At 35.2% G+C, this 15,825-nt stretch overlaps 1 long non-coding RNA gene across 1 annotated transcript in view; it reads left to right on the forward strand.

Annotated features, from left to right (window-relative positions):
- The window catches only part of LOC112605630, a 60,699-nt gene extending 55,103 nt beyond the window's left edge, over positions 1-5,596 (forward strand). Inside the window, exon 3 of the long non-coding RNA XR_003115537.1 lies at positions 4,370-5,596. This is a non-coding gene — a long non-coding RNA (uncharacterized LOC112605630). The remainder of the gene's footprint in view (positions 1-4,369) is intronic.
- Positions 5,597-15,825: the final 10,229 nt, after the last annotated feature.

The following is a 15,825-nucleotide window of genomic DNA, read 5'->3' on the forward strand; positions in this document are numbered from 1 at the left end:
AAGACACTAGAAAATATAGGGCTTTGTGGATCATAGTAATAACAATTGTGTTTAATCATAAGAAAAAAGCATTCTCTCTCTCAAATTCTTGTCCTTTAGATGTTTCATCTAAAAGTTTCTCATCATTGTCATTGTGAGGGTGATGGGAGGGCAGGCAAGGAGGAGTATGCAGGTGGTGGTATATAAAGGAGACAGTGAAAGAATTATTAATGGTGTATGTGTGTTAATGGGAAAGGCAATTCCAGTCCTATAAATTTGTTACATAATTCTTTAATCAAGTGGCCAGCCATTCTATCCCATAAATCAATTGAAAACTTAAAGAATCCTAAATTCTTTCACTTATTTTTCACTTTAAGGAAAAAACACATTATCTAAATTTTTCTTTACATATCATGAATCATGTGGTGCTTGAACCTGCCACTTCAAGCTGTGATTTATAATATGCCTAATTGCTTTCCTTTCCCTCCTCACAGCTGGCAGATGGAATACTGTATCTGTGACTGAGCCACGTTGGTATTTATGCTGCAAGCAAATGGTGTTACAGTCTGTGGATTTCTCCTTCTTGATCTAAATATCCTCAAGACAATGCAAAATTCTTAAAAATTTATCTCTGTTTCCTCTTTTGTCTCTGCTGCCCTCTTAATTTTTATACCAGCACACATGGGATTTGAGCCCCAGTCTAAAGGTGAACTTGAGGATTGTGGCTTGTTTCTGTACAGCTCACAAGTTAAGTCACAGAAAATAGAAACTTTGGGAGTGATAATGAGTATATGTACTGCTTGGTTTGAGAAGAGCATTCATTGAAATTGCTGTATTTCATAGTCTTAGCTCTTCTGTGGAATGTGTAGCTATATAATCAGAGTAGATTATTTGTCATTCATTCACCAGATTTTAAAATATCTATTTGCAATTTTTGCAGCCCACAAACAATTTTATTTTTCACCTTTGTTAGTGTTTGTCTTCAGCTTGGATAGAGTTGCTGTGTCTTCCTTAGTTAATGCCCATTTGTTCTTCAGTTTAGTGGCCTCTGAGATTGAAACATTTGGGAGAAGGAATCTCTGCCACAAGGTATTGATGTTAGAGGTGAAATCATGCTCTTCACAGGTAACACCTGCTGGTGGAATTTCTGATGGAGATTTTAGTTGCACAAGTCCTATTAACCTGAATTGACATGCACCAGATGGGTAGAGAAGCAACAAGCAATGAGCATTCACTTTCAGGGATGGTGTTTGCTGAGTAAATACTTTTATTTTGGGGATAAGTAATTCTTAATAGCATCAGGAAAACAAAAAATTAAACATGTGGATTTTGGGTTTTGACGGTAACTCAGGATATTTTATCATTTAAAAATTTAGATCATTTTTTAAAGAGCTACAAATAAGCAGCACACATAGCTAGATTCTTGAACTTCCTTTCCTTCCTCCCTACCTCCCTTATTTCCTGCCTTTTTTCTCCATTCCGCCTTTCTTTCCTTCCTTCCTCCCTTCCTTCTTCCCCTATATGGTTTTTGTTGTTACCAAAGTTATACACACATACTCTATAAGGTGTCAACCAATTTTTCAAGCTTATTATAAAAATCTTCAGTCCCTTAGCTCTCACCACTGACTACCAATCAACTCCCCCCATCACCCTGTGCCACCACAACTTGTGGCTCTTCCTCTACCCAGGTTAGAACTCTCACTTCATTTGGCTAATGTTTTGGCTTTTATTTTTAAATCTCTAAATAACATGCTTATATTGACATCTTGATTTTTTCAATTAGATTATTTTTGATTTTCCACTGTAAAATGTGATGCAGTCTTTTTCCTTTTTCACACTTCATTCATCAGCTCCTGCTACAATACGAGGAATTTTTCCATTCCCATTCTCTCAGTGTAGTTATGTTGTAATTTTTGTCACATCGATTCAGTGTTTATAGTATTTTGACTCTGTAAGCTGAGTTACAGCTGAGCCATGATATTTTCTAGGAAATATTTACCGACCTGCCCATCTTTTTTATTTGAAAATGTAAAAATGTACTTTATAATTAATAGGCACAATTGTAATTTGGCACTAAAGCTTTTAGAATGGTAGATGCACACTTGCTAGGTTTTTCTTACATGGAGCACCTTTAGAGCAGCTGTCCTAACCCGAGGGATCTTTCCCTGATGTTTCTGGCACAGGCGGTGCTGCCTCTTTCTGACTGTCATGGCTTCTGCCTTAGATTCTGGCTCTTCAGATTCACCTCCTGTCTCCTCTGCTGAGCTCACTTCACCCTAGGCAGGCAGCTGTATTGGATAGGTGCAATGTATCGAATAGATCACTGCCATCCCTACTCTGGGGTTCACATTTGGCACCTTAGCTCTGCCATCAATTAATGGACACTTTGCTCTTCTATGCCAACTTCATCCAAACTCTTACCTTTTATGTGCCTTCAGTCATAAGTCAGGTACAACCTGTATACAACCAGATGTCTCCAAACCCCAGGAACATGTGTCAAACTCTCTGAATGTTTATCTGCAGGTCCCCTCATAAGTCTTAGTGTAGGCAAACATCCCTCTCCCAGCCACAGCCCTGTGTGTATTCTCTCTAAAGAAATTTTTGCTACAGTTCACTTTAACTTCCTGAAAAGTCCTTTACTTTCCCTTATATATCCCAGGTACTGTCAGAATCACTTCCATCATTATTTAGTCTCTGAAGGTCTAGTACCATATTCTAGGGTATGGTATATTGAGCATCCATGATAATATTCTCAGCCTTTTAAACTCAGTTCAAACTCCAAGACAATAGAAGTCATATGTAACCTCTAGTTAAACTAATTTTTATCAAAGATTCTTTAGTGTCAGGATTAGCATTGGGCATTTTGCATGTCATTTGTCAATAATCTAATTAAAGTAGACACTATTATCACCTCCATTTTACAGATGAGGAAATTCAGGCCAAGAACTGGTAAATAATGAGAAAGAAACAAAGAACATTGATTTGGTTTGGCTCTGTGTCCTCACCCAAATCTCGTCTTGAATGGTTATCCTCATGTGTTGAGGGAGGTACCTGGTGGGAGGTGATTGGATCCTGGGGGACAGTTTCCCTCTTGCTGTTCTTGTGATAGTGAGAGAGTTCTTACAAGATCTGATGGTTTTAAAAGTGGCAGTTTCCCCTGTGCACTCTCTTTCTTTCTTGCCACCATGTAAGATGTGCCTTGCTTCCCCTTTCGTCTTCTGCCACAATTGTAAGTTTCCTGAGGCCTCCCCAGCCATGCCACACTGTGAGTCAATTAAACCTCTTCTCTTTATGAATTACCCAGTCTCAGGAAGTATCTTTATATCAGTGAGAAAATAGATTAATACAAATATTCACACAAATAATGAAAAGCTGAACACTGATCAAAACTCAGGAAGGCTGCTTTTGGAGTTCATAGTCTTAATCATGACACTATCTTGCCAAGTGAGAGTTAGATAAATATGAAGTTGTCTGCCTATTTCCCTCATCTGTCTCTTCAAATCCTACTCTAAGTACTTTAAGACATAATGAGATATTGAAGGAATTTTAGGCAAGCTCCTTAATAATAGCAAGAGAAAAGGCTATTTGTCATGTAGGTAATCCACTTTAAGGAACGTGAATATCCAGGCTGGAATGGGGTGTGCCAGTTGAAGTATATGGGACAATGGAGAGATGAAGCTGGTACCCTGCAGGAGGGAGTGGTAGAAAAGAAAGGCGACATGAGGAGAAGAATAATGAAGTGTTTTTATCTTTTTCTCGACTTCAAATTTCTCTGATTAGCTCCAAGGAAGGTAGGATTCTTTCTGATGGTGAATTGATGCTTTCCAATGACTCATGGGCAGAAAGGCAAGATACACATACTATGAAGGAGGGAGAGCCAGTGTACTTATTGATTTGAATATAAATGAAACAGAGGTGAAGAGAAATAGTACTCATTGATTTTGGCTGCTTTTCTAATAGTGATTATGATTATCTTGTAAATGAAAGTATTTTGTTCATGGATTTCCAGTGACTTTACATATTTTCAATTTCATTATTTTAAGATCCCATTAACACTTTGCTAGATCACTGTATTTGTAATTTTCTCCATCTTAGAGTTCAAACTAGTTTAGCCCTAATAGAGTGGAGACCTAGACTTGGTATTTTACTAAAGAAGGCGACTGAGTGTAAGGCACACATTTTTCAGCACGAAAAACATTCTCAATGATTTTCTAATAACCAATAATTTTTAAAATATTGATATAATTATACAATTATCAGAACAATTATATTAAATTTATCTGATGCTATCCCTTCTTGCTTAATGTTAACCTTCTTGCTCCCACCGTTCTTGATTATATAGACTACAAAAATTACAGATGGGCATTTTTTAAATTTTTTATTTTTTAAGGTGGAGTCTCTCTCTGTCTCCAGGCTGGAGTGCAGTGGCACAATCTCGGTTCACTGCAACCTCCGCCTCCCAGGTTCAAGTGATTCTCCTGCTTTAAATTCCCAAGTAGCAGGGACTACAGGTGTGCACCACCATGCACATGGGCAATTTTTTATAGCAGGGAGTAGAATGTAACATTTGTACTTACTACATCAGATTCAGGTATAAGTAGTCTCCTATTATCAAATGCATTCAAACTCATAAATCAAATGCCTATAATTATTGCCTCCAGTATGTCAACTGCTAAAAACTACCTTTTTTTTTTTCCTAAAAATGATTTTGTTACTGCTCCATAAATTAGCTCCCACAAAACTGCCAAGTCAAAATGTAGACCTTATTTTTGCTCTCTAGAAATAAACTTCTATTAAGAATATTATGATATTTAATTCCCAGCAAAATGCATCCAACCAAAATAAAGTAATATATTCAGTTTCTGATTTGAAAAGGATTCACAATGTGTTAGGTGATGGTGTTCTCTGGGTTGCTCCCTCACAGAGCTAGAGCAGGCCCTTGCTCTTCCTTGATGGCTGGACATCTGCCATGACTTCTGTCACTGCTTGCTAGATGACACTTTTTCTCCTCCGCTTGATGAAACCAATTATTTTCTTTTCCTGAGAGTGTGTCAATTATGCCATTGTCATCGTGGCAGCCAAAGGCCCATCAGTGCTGTTTTCTGTTAAATTCAGTTTGAAATCTCAGCGTTTGGTTCCAAGACTTATCTGTTCTCTCCCCTCCTTTTTATTTTTATTTTTTCCTGTACTGTAATTGTATTTTGTTGTCTCTTTTGATATGAAAGTGTCTGCACTTGGCATACTGTCAGAGTATTTTTCTTTATTTCTAATACTTTATTGTATATGTCACTGTGATTGTACGATTGTGTCAAAATATTTGTCACATTCTCACTTTTGATGTTCAGTATTTGTCCTATTACTGCCACAGATGCAAGATAACCTTTTATCAAATGTTTTTATAGACTTCAGAAAGTCTCAAAGAGTGGTGAAAGAGAAGTTATTCCTGTTATTTCTGAAGCATTCTGCATATAATTTAAAAAACAAAACAGAGAAAAGAAGTTTCTCAAACATACAGATTTCCCAGGTTGTTTACTGAAGTTGTCAGTTTCATTGAACTCTTTTCATGAATTGTTTTCCTGTCATGTTAAATAAATAGTTAAAGAATTTTTCCATATTACTGTTTGAATATAATAGCTCTCCTGAACTGGAAACCTGACCTTTATACTTTGAATACTCACTGCAGCAGAATTCTTTTCTTATCCTCAGTCTCTTGTGTGGGAAAATAAATTAAGTATCTGAGCCAATGTGATTGTAAAGGTATGAGTAGGTATAAAGACCCTATAAACATTAATGGTATTTGGAAGAAAAGCAGAATTAAACATTTTCTTCTTCTTCTACAGGGTTATCTAAGTAAAGTATTGGGGAATACATGGATAATCCACTTCTAAGAGCTAGAGGCTGATTCTGATAACACAGGGATGAGTTACATTGCTGTTTGTTCAGAATATAAAATTAACAATGGCCCAGTGTTAATGACTTTTCCTTTTCCCAAATGGACCCAGCATCTTCTGGTTTTGAAGGTGATGCTTGTTCTTGAATTCTCTAAGATCTCTTTCATCCCTTAGCTCTTCTGAAAATGTCACAATCTCAGGTTGGGACTCAGCCCCAGCTCCTTGTTGTGGTCAGTAGTTATTATCCAGGTTTACGCTCTGATGCTGTCTCCCTCTTGAATGTCTTTTTATTTTAACCATGTATTCCTTCAGAAGTTAGACTAGAATTGTAGACCTGTTTTTAATTATTAAAAGAAGCTGGACAATTCTCATTTCTAATCACTTGGTGTATTAGTCCATTCTCATGTATGTATGTATGTATGTATGATAAAGACATACCAGAGACTGGGCAATTTACGAAAGAAGGGGGTTTAATTGGACTTCCATGTGGCTGGGGAAGCCTCACAATCATGATGGAAGACAAGGAGGAGCAAGTCACGTCTTACTTAGATGGTGGCAGGCAAAAAGAGAGCTTGTGCAGGGCAACTCCTGTTTTTAAAAACCATCAGATATCGTGAGCCCTATTCAATATCACGAGAACAGCACGGGAAAGACCCGCACCCATAATTCAGTCAACTCTCACTGGGTCCCTCCCACAACACATGGGAGTTATGGGAGCTACAAGATGAGATTTGGGTGGGGACACAGTGCCAAACCAAAGTCAGTAAAATCTAGATTGGATTAGGGACGTGGTTAGGGTAAGTGTCAGAGATTATATTTTAAAAATCCAACTATTGCAAATTCCATTTCAATGAATGGAATTTTCCTCCCAGATGTAGAGACTTTTCATCAAGTTACTTAGGAATGAAGAGTACTAGCAGAAGCAAAATATATTCACTGGGAGTTTCTTCACAGTGAGGAAAAACTCAGTGGTGTGCATCGTCAGTTCTAGTAGTGGTAAGGTTCAGTTTCATCAGACAATTATGCCCATCTGTACTCATGTCACTGCAGGCATGTTTCTCTCCTGCCTTTAGGAAGAAACAAAGGGACAGACTGGCTTCCCTTGTTATTTCAGTGTGTTAAAGCAATCATTTACTGTTTATTATACTAATTAATTATCTCCCTATTTATTTTGTGCAATTATTGCTTTTACTTAGTGGGTAGGTAATTAATTCCTGTTAGCAGAAGTATAAAAGCAGAAATTTAAAAAGATCTAAAACCTTGACTCAGAATTTGGTACTTAAGTGGGAAAATTCAAATATATTCTTAGGATGCCATGTACTGGCATGAACTTGGATTGCTTTTCATCACTTTTTGAGCATCGGTTCTGCTTGCTGAATTCCTGAATTATGGTTGCTCATCACTTGAACTTGAAATGAACTGCCTGCTCTAATAGGCTTCGTCTTCATTATAAGTTGATATAACAAATAAGTTTAAATATGTAATTAGATGCCAGGGCTCTTGAAGAGTGATTTATTAGGAGAAGATAAATTTTTAGAAAACAAATACGAGGTTATTAAGTTGTTGACAGAAGATGAGGACATCTGCTATTAGAATTTTATAAACAAGTGTTAAAGAGTCTCTTTTTAATGAAACAGTATATTTAAGTAACTAATTGGCTGCATTTTTCCTTGACATTACATTTTCCTATTAATTACATATTCAGTCTGGATATCACGATGTAAAAGCTTGATTAGTAAATAACTGATAAAAAAATTGATGATGAATATTTCAGAGGTTTCAGGAACTCAGCCTCTCAGCAGTTCTTCTTCTTATTGATGCCAGCAATCTATTTCACAATGTGTCAGCAGACAAAAGCATTTTAGGTAAACTTGACATATTAAATTGGATACCATTTTTATCAAGATTCATATATTAAAGGCAATCAGTTGACATTTTTCTGTGATCTGTTTTGTGATTTGTCAAGTTGATTATGTCAATGAAATCAAAGGAAATTTCCCTTAACAGCTTTTATATTTCAGTGTTGCTTTAAGATTTTTTATTCACGTAATAGAATGTAATATACATGTATATTTTGAAATACTCTTATGGTGTATATATGTATGTGTATATATACACATATACATCACATGCTTATATACGTATTCATTCCCCATGTGTGTGTGTGTGTATACACACACACACATATACAGGGACACTCTGTATCCAAAGAAAAGAAAATTAAAAAACAAAAATAAAAAATCTGCAACTGACTCATGGTTTTGCTACTTTCATTATTTCATTTTGAGGAAATAATTTGCTATATTTTTTCCTATCTATTATATGGGGATAATATTATAAGTATTAGGCTGTTGTGTGGACTAAATGTGAGAAAATATAGAAAAGTGTCTAGCTCATTCTTTTTTGACCCTTGTTAGAGTACAGTACAGTAGTGGGCATTTGGTGTGACTAATCTTTAATTTTCAAGCAATAACAAATATATAGTATTGAGCACTTGCTAAATATCTGATACAGTTGTAGATGTCTTTACATGTAATACATTTAATGTTTTACTGTAAGTCTGTGATTATTGTATTAATTAAATTGTAACATATAATTACATAACATATCCAAGGTCAACATTTTAATTTATTATTTATCTCATTCATTACAAGATGCATAACTATCTTATCTTAAGACTATGAGAGAAAACACTGAGTAAAATTATGACTATGCCATGTATGTCAAGAAGCCAATCACTTTGAGATGTTAAAATATGAAAAAAGTGAATGCTTATATTGATGAAATATAATAACATCTAGTAAGTGGGAGAACTAGGATTTAGAACCCATGAACTCTCTTTCCAGAGCTTTTCTGCTTATTCATTCTACTATACGTTCATGCACAGAAGGGTTCAATCGATAAGAATTTATTTATTAAAAAATGCACCAGGTCACCACATATACCAACTATCATACTTTCTTAATACTTTTAAGGTAGGAATTTAGGAGCAATAGGTAGGTGAAAAAATTGGGATGAAATGGAATTATGTGAAAGAATATTTAACTCTTTTCTTGATTGAAACTTATTGGATAATTAATGAATGCAGACACTTGATATGCATGAAATCAATATTTGTAGATGGAATGATCAATTAATTGTGACAAACCAAACTAACATAAAATGTTCATAATTCCCTTTTTACTTTCAGTTTTTTTCCTTTATAACATTGATGTGTAAGAGAGAAAACATAACTTCCTACTAGAAGTAGGAAGGTTTTTGTCCGAAAGCAAAAGAAAACAAGATAAAAAACCCTTAAACATTCTTTCCCAAATTAATGTTAGCATTCTAGTAATAAGAGTATTTCTACAATGTAATAATGTTCATATTTACATATTCCATACTTCATATTGAATCAGAGATATTTCTCTTGAAATTTAAAAGGAAAAGAATATCTCTGTGATCACTATGATTTTACTATGACTCTAAAAGTTATGGTCAATGCATTGGGTCATGAAACAGAAATGATAAACTATAATCACTGAACAGAAAATTATGTAAATACCTATATTTATTTATAGTATTTACCAAGCTTTCTTGGAAACAGAGGTAACTGAAAACTATTAGAACTAATGAAAATCCAATATCAAATAATTAAGTCAAATATCAAAAAAGCAAGTCAGATATCAACTATGTAAAAATCAGTTTAGCCATAATTATTTTATTTGCTTATTTTCCTAATTTTATTGAGGCTTAGTCAACAATTAAAAATTATATCTATTTAAGGTGTACAACCTCAATGATTTAACATCATCACACTTGATGATTTGGTAAATATTATGAAATCTTCACAGTCAAGCTAATTAACATGAAAATGATTATTTTAGAACAAAATAAAAAATTAATTATTTTAGAACAAATTTATTTTAGAACAAAAATTCTCATTAGTAAGTACAGTTGACTCTTGAGCAATGCAAGTTTGAACTGCATGGGTCTACTTATATGCAAAAGTTTTTCAATAAATATATTGTAAAATTTTTTGGACATTTGCAACAATTTGAAAAACTCTCAGAAGAACCACATGATCTAGAAATATCAAAAAGAACAAAAAAAGTCATGAATGCATAAGATATATGTAGATATTATATTTACCATAAAATATATAAAAATCCATTATAAAAAGTTAAAATTTATTAAAACACACACACACACAAACACCTGTAAACCTGTACATTGCACTCTCATTCATAGTCGAGAGAAATGTAACAAATGTAAAGATGTGCTATTAAATCATAACTGCATAAAATTAACTATAGTACATAAAGTATTACTTTAATTATTTCATTGTCACCTCCTGTTGCTATGGCAGTGAGCTCAAGTGTTGCCAGTATCCCTTTAAAACATATTGTGAGGCTAATCATCTTCACGTAATTTGTCTCTGCAATAAATTTTATATCTGTTAAAAGTGATGTATCACAGCTCTCATATAGTTTTTCATTGTATGTTGTGCAATATAGTAAACCTTAAATAACACTATGGGATCCATACAAAATGCCACTAGTGATGCTGGAAATTTTCCCAAGAAGCACAGTAAAGTCATGACATTATAAGAAAAAGTGGAATTGCTTGATATCTACTATAGATTGAGGTCTGCAGCTACGGTTTCCCACCACTTAAAGATAGATGAATCTAATGTAAGGACCATTGTACAGAAAAAAAAAAAAAAAAGACATTGACAAAGCCATTGCTGCAGCTATAGTAGCAGGTGCAAAAACCTTGTGCTTTTTTTGATATATGTTTTTATTTCATATTGAAAATGCAGCCTTATTTTGGTTCAGAATTGCTATCAGAAAGGCATACATATAGACTCTAATATGATTGCCGAAAAAGCAAATTCAGTGCATGACAACTGAAAGCAAAAGGAAGGGGAAGGATCTACAGCTGGATAATTTAATGCCAGAAAATTGTAGTTTGATAATTTTAGAAAGAAGTTTGGCTTAAAAAATGTAAAGATAACAAGAGATGCAGCTTCTGCTGACCAAGAAGAGGCAGCAGATGAGTTCCCAGATACTATTAAAAAAATCATCAAGGAGAAGGGATACCTACCTGAACAGGTTTTTAATGAAGAAAAAAAGTACCCTATTCTGGAAAAAAATAAAATAAAAGCCACATAGGACATTTATTAGTGTAAGGAAAAGAAGTGAGCACCAAGATTTAGGCAGGCCAACTCTACTGTTTTGTGCTAACACAGTTAGGTTTGTGATTAGGACTGCCTTTATCTGTAAAGCTGCTAAGTCTTGAACCTTGAAGGGGAATGATAAACACCAACTGCCCGTCTTTTGGTTGTACCACAGGAAGTCCTGGACAATGAGAATCCTTTTTCTGAGTCCTTAGGATTGATGCTTTGTCCCTGAAGTAAGAAGTCCCTCACCAGTAAGGGATTGCCTTTTAAAGTTCCTTTGATATTGAACAATGCCCTTGGCCATTCAGAACCCCATGAGTTCAACACCAATAGTGCTGAAGTGATCTAATTGCCTGCAGACACATCATCTCTAATTTAACTTCTAGATCAGCGAATCATAAGACCTTAAGGCTCATTACCCATGGTACTCTATAGAGAGGATTGTCAATGCTGTGAAAAAAAGAAACCCTGGTACAGAGAATATAGAGAACATTATGAAAGGCTGGAAGGATTACACCACTGAAGATGTCATTATTATAGAAAAAGCTGTGAAAGCCATTAAGCTTGAAACAATACATTCCTGCTGGAGAAAATTGCATTCAGATGTTGTGCATGACTTCACAGGATTTACAACGGAGTCAGTCAAGGATATCATGAAAGAGATTGTAGATACTGCAGAAAAAAAGTTGGGGAGTGGAGGTGAAGGATTTCATGATATGGATCTTGGAGAAGTTTAAGATCTAATAGACACCACACCAGGGAAATTAACAGATGATGACTTGATGGAGATGAGAGCTTCTGAACTATAGCCAGGCAATGAAAAGATGAAGAAGCAGTTCCAGAAAACAAATTGACATTAGACAATCTAGCAGAATGGTTCTGATTATTCAAGACTGCTTTTGACTTCTTTTACAACATGGACCCTTCCATGATATGGGCACTGAAAAAACTAAATCAGTTTTTCTTATGGTGAAAGAAAAATGTATAAAGTATAGAAACATTTTTAGATAAAGGAAAAAAAAGTTAGAAATTATGATGTATTTCCATAAAGTTACACTGAGTATACCTGCCTCTCTTGCCTCCCCTCCCACTTTCTCTACCTCATCTGCCTCTGCCACCCCAAGACAGCAAGACCAACCCCTCGTCTTGTTCCTCCTTAGCCTACTCAGTGTGAAAATGAGGAGAATGAAGATCTTTGATGATCCATTTCCACTTGATAAAAAGTGTATTTTCTGTTCCTTATGATTTTCTTATTAACAATTTCTTTTCTCTATTTTAATATAAGAATGCAATATATAATACATGTGAAATCCAAAATATGTGTTAATTGGCTTTGTGTTGTCAGTAAAGCTTTTGGTCAACAGTAGGTTATTAGCAGTTATTGGGTGAGCCAAAAATTATACATAGTGGTCAGCATGGTGTGGCTCACACCTGCAATCCCAGTGCTTTGGGAGGCTGAGGCAGGTGGATCTACTGAGCTCAGGAGTTCGAGACCAGCCTGAGCACCGTGAAAAAACTCCGTATCTACCAAAAATATTTAAAAAATAGCCAGATGTGGTGGCATGTTTCTGGAATCCCAGCTACTCAGGAGCCTGAGGTGGGAGGACCCCCTTGAACCTGGGAGGCAGAGGTTTCAGTGAGCCAAGTTTGTGCTACTGCACTTCCAGCCTGGGAGACAGAGTGAGACCCCATCTCAAAAAAATAAAAAAAATTTTCAACTGTGTGGGAGTCATTACCCCCAGGCTCTGCTTTATTTAAAGGCCAACTTTAGTAAGTAACATATGAAATACCTGAAAAATGTCTTTGAAACTCTATGTAGGTAAAAATGATATTGAAGGATGTAAAAGCATACATGATTTAGTGGAGAGAGAGATTTTGTATGATAAAAAAGTCTCAATATTATAAAAACATATATTCTCCTTACTTTAGAATTTTAAATTCATATGAAAATTTCATTATGACTTACTATACATTTATTAATAATATAAGTACACATAAATACTAACAGGATTTCTTTTGTTTTTGAACTAAAGACAATTCTAAGGTTTACATAGAAGAATAGACAGAAAAACCTTAGAAAGAGAAGGAATACTTAGAGGAAACTAGCATTTCAGATATTAAATCATATTATAAAGATATAATATTAAAGATTTGTACCAGCATACAATAAACAGACTAAACAATTTTATGAAATTTTAAAATTCATAAATAAACCTAAACACGTATGGAAATTTAGTATAGTATGTTTTACAACAGTGTAAGACATAACATTTTAGGTCTTACATTTAAGTCTTCAATGCATCGTGATTTAATTTTTGTATAAGGTGTAAGGAAGGGATCCAGTTTCAGCTTTCTATATATGGCTAGCAAGTTTTCCCAGTACCATTTATTAAATAGGGACTCCCTTCCCCATTGCTTGTTTGTGTCAGGTTTGTCAAAGATCAGATGGTTATAGATGTGTGGTGATATTTTTGAGGCCTCTGTTCTGTTCCATTGGTCTGTATGTCTGTTTTGGTATCAGTACCATGCTGTTTTTGTTACTATAGACTTGTAGTATAGCTTGAAATCAGGTAGAATGATGCCTCCAGGTTTGTTCTTCTTGCCCAGGATTGTCTTGGCTGTACAGGCTCTTTTACGGTTCCATAAGAAATTTTAAGTAGTTTTTTTCCAATTCTGTGAAGAAAGTCAGTGGTAGCTTCATGGGGATAGAATTGAATCTATAAATTACTTTGGGCAGTATGGCCATTTTCACAATATTGATTCTTTCTATCCATAAGCATAGAATGTTCTTCCATTTGTTTGTGTCCTCTTTTATTTCGTTGAACAGTGTTTGTAGTTCTCCTTGAAGAGGTCCTTCACATCCCTTGTAAGTTGGATTCCTAGGTATTTTATTCTCTTGGTAGCCTTATTTCTTTCTCTTGCCTGATTGCCCTGGCCAGAACTTCCAATACTATGTTGAATAAAAGTGGTGAGAGAGGGCATCCTTGTCTTGTGCCGGTTTTCAAAGGGAATGCTTCCAGTTTTTGCCCATTCAGTATGATATTGGCTGTGGGTTCATCATAAATAGCTCTTATTATTTTGAGATATGTTCCATCAATACCTGGTTTATTGAGAGTTTTTAGCAGGAAAGGCTGTTGAATTTTGTCAAAGGCCTTTTCTGCATCAATTGAGATAATCATGTGGTTCTTGTCGTTGGTTCTGTTTATGTGATGGATTACATTTATTGATTTGCATATGTTGAACCAGCGTTGCATCCCAGGGATAAAGCCCACTTGATCATGGTGGATAAGCTCGTTGATGTGCTGCTGGATTCGGTTTGCCAGTATTTTATTGAGGATTTTTGCATCAATGTTCATCAGGGGTATTGGTCTAAAATTCTCTTTTTTGTGTGTCTCTGCCAGGCTTTGGTTACAGGATGGTGCTGGCCACATAGAATGAGTTAGGGATGATTTCCTCTTCTTCTATTGTTTGGAATAGTTTCAGAAGGAAGGCTACCAGCTCCTTTTTGTACCTCTGGTAGATTTCGGCTGTGAATCCTTCTGGTCCTGGACTTTTTTTGCTTGGTAGGCTATTAATTATTGCCTCAATTTCAGAGACTGTTATTAGTCTATTATTCAGAGATTCCACTTCTTCCTGGTTTAGTCTTGAGAGGGTGTATGTGTCCAGGAATGTATCCATTTCTTCTAGATTTTCTAGTTTCTTTGTGTGGAGGTGTTTATAGTATTCTCTGATGGTAGTTTGTATTTCTGTGGGATTGGTGGTGATATCCCATTTATCATTTGTTATTGGTTCTATTTGATTCTTCTCTCTTTTCTTATTTATTAGTATTGCTAGTGGTCTATCAATTTTGTTGATCTTTTCAAAAAACCAGCTCCTGGATTCATTGATTTTTGAAGGTTTTTTTTGTGCCTCTATCTCCTTCAGTTCTGCTCTGATCTTAGTTGTTTCTTGCCTTCTGCTAGCTTTTGAATGTATTTGCTCTTGCTTCTCTAGTTCTTTTAATTGTGATGTTAGAGTGTTGGTTTTAGATCTTTCCTGCTTTCTCTTGTGGGCATTTAGTGCTATAAATTTCCCTCTACATATTGCTTTAAATGTGTCCTAGAGATTCTGATATGTTGTATGTTTGTTCTTATTGGTTTAAAAGAACATCTTTATTTCTGCCGTCATTTTGCTATGTACCCAGTAGTCATTCAGGAGCAGGTTGTTCAGTTTCCATGTACTTGTGTGGTTTTGAGTGAGTTTCTTAATCCTGTGTTCTAATTTGACTGCACTGTGGTGTGAGAGACAGTTTGTTGTGATTTCTGTTCTTTTACATTTGCTAAGGAGTGTTTTACTTCCAATTATGTGGTCAATTTTAGAATAAGTGTGATGTGGTGCCAAGAATAATGTATATTCTGTTGATTTGGGGTGGAGAGTTCTGTAGATTTCTATTAGATCTGGTTGGTCCAGAGCTGAGTTCAAGTCCTGTATATCCTTGTTAATTTTCTGTCTTGTTGATCTGTCTAATATTGATAGTGGCATGTTAAAGTCTCCCATTATTATTGTGTGGGAATCTAAGTCTCTTTGTAGGTCTCTAAGGACTTGCCTTATGAATCTGGGTGCTCCTGTATTGGGTGTGTGTATATATATATATTTTTAGGATACTTAGCTCTTCTTGTTGCATTGATCCCTTTACCTTTATGTAATGGCCTTCTTTGTCTTTCTTGATCTTTGTTGGGTTAAAGTCTGTTTTATCAGAGATTAGGATTGCAACCCCTGCTATTTTTTGCTTTCCATTTGCTTGGTAGATCTTCC

This window comes from Theropithecus gelada, chromosome 14, assembly GCF_003255815.1.
Source record: "Theropithecus gelada isolate Dixy chromosome 14, Tgel_1.0, whole genome shotgun sequence".
NCBI classification, from domain to species: Eukaryota; Metazoa; Chordata; class Mammalia; order Primates; family Cercopithecidae; genus Theropithecus; species Theropithecus gelada.